This window comes from Vanellus vanellus (genome assembly GCF_965231255.1).
Source record: "Vanellus vanellus genome assembly, chromosome: 15".
Lineage (NCBI taxonomy): Eukaryota > Metazoa > Chordata > Aves > Charadriiformes > Charadriidae > Vanellus > Vanellus vanellus.
Window position 1 is genome coordinate 11,823,944 of NC_138920.1, and position 7,178 is coordinate 11,831,121.

General features: G+C 40.0%; 1 long non-coding RNA gene across 1 annotated transcript; it reads right to left on the reverse strand.

Moving 5' to 3' along the window:
- Positions 1-1,857: 1,857 nt before the first annotated feature.
- Positions 1,858-5,948, reverse strand: LOC309678066. The gene is made up of 3 exons (XR_014269728.1): positions 5,882-5,948; positions 3,936-4,022; positions 1,858-1,961 (listed from the first exon to the last, which is right to left on the reverse strand). It is a non-coding gene; the product is annotated as an uncharacterized lncRNA (long non-coding RNA).
- Positions 5,949-7,178: the final 1,230 nt, after the last annotated feature.

Here is a 7,178-nt window from a genome sequence, read left to right on the forward strand (position 1 = left end):
ATTTGGCATCTAAGTCTTAACTTTAAAAAGCAGTTAAATAACCGACTTATTATCAGCAAATTAAAATCTTAAAGTATTTATGAGAAATTTTAATGAAATCCACAACCCAGAGGTCTATGAAAGTGCTGCGCATACTTCACCCATTCAGAGGATGTAGAAGTGTTTTGCTGCAAATCCAGCAGTCCTTCGTGTATCACATCACAGTCCGCAGGTCTTCCAGAGCAGGACTCTGCTGGTCTCTTGGACGAATTGCTCTGTATAACTCTGCTCAGAAGGTACGTTATCTATATAATAAGTGGCAGCAGAGAGAGTATATTTTCCACGTTAATTCCCTTGAATAAGACATTAATAGGTGAATTTTTCAAGTGTAAAAATGATAGGCAACACTATAAGCAGCAGCCAAATAGGTGACATAAATTAACGTAAAATAAATAGGGTCTTTCTATGATGCTAAACTACTTAACTGCAATTTGGTTTTATGCCCACAGTTCTAAACCTGTCAGTGGAAGGAGAATATAATTTTATTCTGGAGGGGTTACTGTAAAACGTATTTTTACTTTTTTAATTCGTATACAAAGCAATCTAGGACAAAGTTTCTGTTCAGCTCAGTTCAAGCCCGAGTAGCAATTGATTGCTTTAGCTTGAAATCTCAAACCCAGTAGGAAAATGAAGGCTTGCCTACGGGTGAAAATATCATGGATTAAGGTGGGTGTGAATTTAAGGCACTCTTTTTGTTATACAGGGCCATATTTGAGTGTTCTTACTGCAGAATACATGTGCTTTTTTGAGCCCTTCTGCTAAAAGTAATCTATTTTGTAAATTTAGCTAACCAACCATGAGGTGCTGCTCATCTGGAGTAAAGGTTTCTGCACACGGAGTGAACCGTTAAGTTTCATGAGGGCTTAACCTCTCTGCAAAAAGCCCCTTAAAAATGAATCACTTCAGAAGTAAACTCTTCCATGCTTTTTGAGAGTTTGCATCTCGACCTAAACCGTGTGGGTGGCTTTAGCAGCTCAGCAGTGGGGTGACACAGACTCTGAGACCCGATCACCCCTGAACACACAGGATATCTGCATTCAGGTGAAAAAACAGTGCTAATGTCACAACTCAAGTTTCTCAAGTTTCAGTGAAGAGCCTAATTACACTAACTACTTGGAATATTTAATTGGGTCTAGAACTCAAAAGGAGCCGAGACCTCAAAATGAAACAGCTCATACAAAATCTTGCAACACTGAATTAAATTAATATCTAGTTATACCTAGGCTGTCTTCCTCTGATAATTTTATAATTTCAGTGCATTTTGATGGTAAAAGATGAACTACTAGGTCTTTTTCTTTCCACAGCATCAGGATGGCCTCATTCATTCTTCTTAAAAGCATGCATTTTAATAAATATCTTGTATATAGGAAAAAAAAAATGCTCAGAAAATTTCAATTAAGGTTCAGCTGTACAAATCGTCAGTTTTGTTTGTTTGTTTTAATACAATCTCAGACCCGTTACTTTCAAGGTGTAGCTGAAGAAATGCATCCGCTTTCATATCACGCCTTGAGAGGGCTTTACATCTTTGGTCCCCGTGAACTGGGGCAAATTCCTGAGGCCAAACTTCATTCTGAACGCACATTCCCTTTGTTCTACATACAAACATACACGGAATAAAGACATACCTACTTCTTTGCTTGCACAATGCACAGCATAACAATTCCCATTTATGACTGGGACCTGCTGGGTGCTACCATAACATTAGCTGTTATTTATAGCCATCTGTCTATGACATTGTAAAAACTTGCCTTCCTTTTATCATCAAGAGACACTGCTTCCAGCTCATAATCTTGTCGCCCATGAAACACAATGCTGAAGCGCCTCCTTTCAGTATCTTCACAGGCTTTGACTTGTGAGAAAGGGAACTGTTTCTTAATAATTCCTTTTTCAATGTTAAAAATGGTCTTCGTGTTGAAATCAATCTGGAACAGAAAGTTCTTCATTATTGACTCCATCGCTTCTCTTCGTTGAAAGGGAAAGACAGCATCCCCAATATTGCCATGCAAGGGCATTTACATAAAGGAGCAGCTTGGAATATGTATCTATCTTGCCGATGGAAAGAATAAAAAATGACATTCCATCATCAAGATACTGTACTATACTTGTCTTATTTACAAAACAAACAGATATTCATTGTAACTGTGTTTCCCTATCTCTTTTGATGAATATGCATCAATTTATCACTCTGAAATATTATTTCTTTTTAAAGTCTCCTTGTCTTATACAACCCCGTGCAAAAACTTCCCATTCAGCAGTAGCGGTAGCACAAACTAATGGCGCGACCATCTCAGCAGAGATTCAATTATTAACTGGCTCAACCTATGCCCCGGTACTAAAAAGAAGTGAAGGTGGTTATTTTTATAACAGTCGCTTCTGTGACAGGAAAAGACAACACTATTGAGATTACTTTCTGATGTAAATATTACTGTGTTTTGGTTTAGATCTTATCTAGCACAGATTTTTTGTCTGTATGTATAGATACCCCTATATGGGCACACATAGGTGAAGGGAGTGACGATAGTAGCCAATAAAGTTAATTCCTTGCTGTTTCACAGCTATAACAATTAAAAATTGTTTGCTTCAAAATAAGATTATTCTTCTTTCACTGCACAGTCTACATTTGCAGTGTTAAAAACTGGTACAGACAGATTCCAGTATCTCTTCTATGTGTCAGTCCCTGCTGAGCAGAAAGAGCTTTGTTGACATAATAAGATGTGAATATTATCCGACTGCCCGGCTTCAGCGAGCGCGGCCCACAGAGAAGACAAACTCAGAAGAGTCTCAGATCTCGCCTGAGTTAGATATTTACCTTTGGTCATAAATGATTCTTGGCATCTTTCATTCCTGCAGTGCGGACCACGCTAACCAAATGCCAACACCATGGCCTTTCCCTCCGTTCTGTTTATAGCAGAAAATCTCCAAATCAGAACCATTCTCATCATTATCTCTGACTTTGAAGGCTGCTGGTACCTGCAGAACTGGAATTAAACTACTCCAGATTCCCAAACTGATAACTTCCACATCTAATACAGCTTTCTTCCTTTTTCCATCAGCTTTATGTCTAAACAAATAATCATTTAATTCCAAAAACTGGTGGATATTGAGGGAAATAAGGAGATTATACTTTGTACAATTGAAATATAGTAAACAAAAAAAACCCCACCCTCTAGCATGTATGACTTGGACTTGCTCATTATCAAATTTTGTCCAAACTGCAGAAAAAAAAAAATTCAGTGAAATCCGGGTTCCTGGAAACAACATGAAACCTCTGACACTGACTTCAGGGAATCAGGAAATCACCATCAGGTGTTATTGACAGAAGTTTGCTTTAGTATCGTTCAAGCGTTGTCCCATTATGACACAGCAACTCAATAAAGCCTTAAGGGTTCATAATGTCAAAAAAACAATTCACAGGACAGTGCAAACAGAGATGAAATGCACAGCCTGCCAAAGGAACCTTCCCAGTATCCCCAGGAACACTTCTTCCCAAGGTTTTAGAGAGTGCAGTTGAAGTAATGTCCTGTCAAAAGGGACAGATATTTAAGTACGTCTACATCACTTGTATACATTTACTGTTGATAAGTAATAAGAACAACTCCCGGGCAGAGCCCATCACAATCATCTTTGTGATGAATCACGTTTTTCAGAGGTGAAATAACCTCTTCGAGCATCGAGTCCATTCTATAGCTCTGCCAGAGCCTCAGTAGAAGGATTTTCAGATATTAACCCCAAAATACTTTTGGTGTAAAAGGTAGAAAGTTGGTCAATATCTTGTACCTCTCTGATAGGTCGCTGCACCACAGGATGTATTACATTATCTCATAACATTTATTGAGCAACATAAGCATCCCATATTTTTTTTATGTTTCTTCAAAAGTGAGAATTTCTAAAGTTACCTGCAAAATTCGTTTCTGCCACCGATAGTGTTTGTATTTGTAGATACTGAAGTTAAATTGTGAACCAGTTAGCAAATCCTGTGCATCCTGAAAAATCGAACAGAAATCAGCAATATGTCCACTCTGTTATTTTTTGTCCACTCAAATCCAATCGTGTTCTCGGGTGAAATCTTCCCCAGTGAACAGTGTTCAAACAGCGCTGGAGGCTTTGCAGAAGAACTCCACATGGACGTACATGGAAGCATCCTCCTGACCTGATTTTCACAAGCACAAAATACCCACAACTCCTGCTGAACTCAGGAGGGGATCGCAGATTGGGATGGAAGGTGGAAGGGAGAGCAGAGAGCGGGAGGCAAGGAAGGAGAAGAGCAGAGCCCATGGAATTGTACTAAACACATTGCTAAACACGTGAATACAAGCAGTCTATTATAGGGGCTAAGTAGCAAACAAGAATCATCTGTGACTTTAAAGAAAAATATTTACAGACCCTTGAATGCAGGGCAGTAAAATGAAAGGTCTCCGTTCCTTCATATTATGAGAGGGTATACAATTTGTTATCTGGCCCCTTACAGCAGCTATACTGCGTGCATGGAAAATGACTAATTTTATAGTCTTCAGGAAAATACAGGGAAGAGAAGGTCACGATCCAGCTATATTAAATTTGATTTAGTTCTAATAATTAGCTATCACAAAACCTTTCATGCAGCAGAAGTAGAAAAGAAACCCTTTCTCTTCTTATTCTGAGAATATATTTCCACGTTGTCTTACACTGCTGAGTTTAATTTTTGTTGACTGCAGCCTTTCTGCAAAACTTGCGCTGCTCTTTTATTAGTTTTTATGTTTGCTTCCCTTCTACTTCTTTCCAGCCAAGAAGTTAATAAGCAGTTCAGAAAGTTATTTTTAAAAATTCCAAAAAGCACCAGGTTTATCTCAAAATCACTATCAGCTCCTGCGGTGCAAAAAAATTTCAGATTGTGTCATTAACACTTCATAAGATTTTGCTGTTTCCTGGAGATGTTCCCATAGGGAGGCTGGTTCAAAAATCCAGAGCAGAAGGAGAAATAGATAGTGAAAATTTTTCCAAAGAATTCTCTGCTGGCACCTCTGTGGTGATGATGGGCAGAGATTGCAATGAGAGATACTGGACAGGGATTACAGAGAGGAGTACAAGGCTCATGTACTAATTTACACAATTAATGCACTCCTCGTTCTCAAAATATTTCCACTCATTATTATGAACTTCTGCTTTTCTCAGGAAAGAACTTCCATGTTTTCTATAAAATGGAAAGATGGCTATCAGTGAAGAGATGAGGGCTTTCACAGCAGAAAAATGAAATTTTTGTGTCTCAATCTCATCCTGAAGAAATATCTGGACTAGACCTCTTGGTCTCATTGACCTATGCTCAGCAAAGCTATGTTGTTGGAGGACCCAAAACAAGCCATAAGCCACCTTTACACTGATTCTATTTTTGCCTGGTGGAACATCAGAGCCAACCATACTCTGAGTCGTCAGACCCTCTTACGGTGACCAGTCATGCCCCAAGGACGACCCAACACTAGGGGATTAGATCCATCATTTTCCTGAGGTGCTTCATGGTATCAGCCCAATGATTTCGGCCTACGTTTATTGTTACAGTACCTGATGCTGCACTCAAAATAATGAAACTCATATGGATATATCTGATCTAGATTTAAACTACTTAATACAGGTAATGACACCAGTGTAGCTGCAGCATCTACATGGGTTATCCAGTCCACAGGGTACAGGTAGCATTAGCCATTAGTACCCGACATATTTGGCTATAAACCGGAGTGTATATGTTTGCACAAGATGGGACTGTATCTTTGAAAGCAATACAGACGCGCTCCTAACGCTCAGCCAGGCTTTCCAGAACGTGCTCGTACGTTTGAACGTCTCGCAAAATAGATCAAAGGAGTGAACTTACCTTTTCAGCATACACCTCTTTCTGTGCCAAGTGTAAAGCTCCTTCAATGCTCACTTCTTTATTTTTCACCATGTTCATAATTTTGAGGATTTTTTCCTGGCTTAACTGGAAAAAAAGTCAATCAAATGTTTTTAGAGACTGTTTTCTTCATTTGGCTACTGAGGATATAGGGTACTTGTGACAGTTACAGCTAGGGCACCTGCCATAAAATTACAATTTCATTCATATTTTATGTTCTATCGACAACCCGCCCAGCAAATATAATCTCCCTTTGAAACCTGGTGAGAGTCCACAAGATATCAAATATACAGGGGCTTTTACAATTTTAGAAGATGGGGTGGTAATATCTGGAGATAGAACTGCCAGGAGGAAATCTTTTTTAGTTAGAAAATCTGGCAAGAAGTGAAAACATCAATTTTGCATGCTTGCCTGTGTCTCACCCTTAGTGTAAAGTACTGCGTACAGACAACAAGAAAGAAAAATCAGGAGCACTTGAAATTTTCAGGGTGAAGGGGGGAAAAATTGATGCTGGTACTCGCAGGTACAGCTGTCACGTGAACTTATCTAAACATGTTAACAAGCCGGCGTTACGCTTCCCCTTTCTTTTACCAAAAAAGGAGTTTGCACTGCCAATAAGCTTACACATGAGTTAATGTCGCTGGTGAACCAGGTGGAGATCGCAGTGCCAAACGGGAACCAAGCAAAGAAAAAAAGCCAAGGGGAGTAAGCAGGGACCCAGAGCTACATCTGCTTACGCCGTTGGTAAAGCTTTCACAGACTTTGTAGAAGGAATAAACCACTTCCCTTTGAGACAGACCAAAGAGTTCCCTCGTGCGATGTCCATTCCTCAACAGTAGCAGAGCTGGGAATTTGGAAGGAGCGTGTAGATTTTACCACCAAAGCTCAGGAACTTGTGATGTTTTTTATCCAGTAGCGTACCTACAATATTCAATGAGCTGCGATACCCGATGTTTCCTACCCCTCTGGAGAATGACCTCACCACCAGGAGATAAGTTACTACAGTAAAATCTTACTGTTCAAATCTTTTCAAAGAGTTTTAAAACTTTTCCATGTGGACAACCAGGTGAAGGGCCCTCCCCAGGAGCGTTGCCCAGGAGCAAGGGGAGGGAGCGGGGAAGATGTCTCGGGAACGGGACGGGGGTTTCCCCTGCATCCCTATTGCCAGAGCTGCCGTGAGGACCAACGTGTTCAGAACAAGGCAGCTCAAAGCATCTCAGTATGGCAAGCAAACCTGAATTTGGCTACCCCAAGGACGAGGCATCGAGACCTGGAGTGG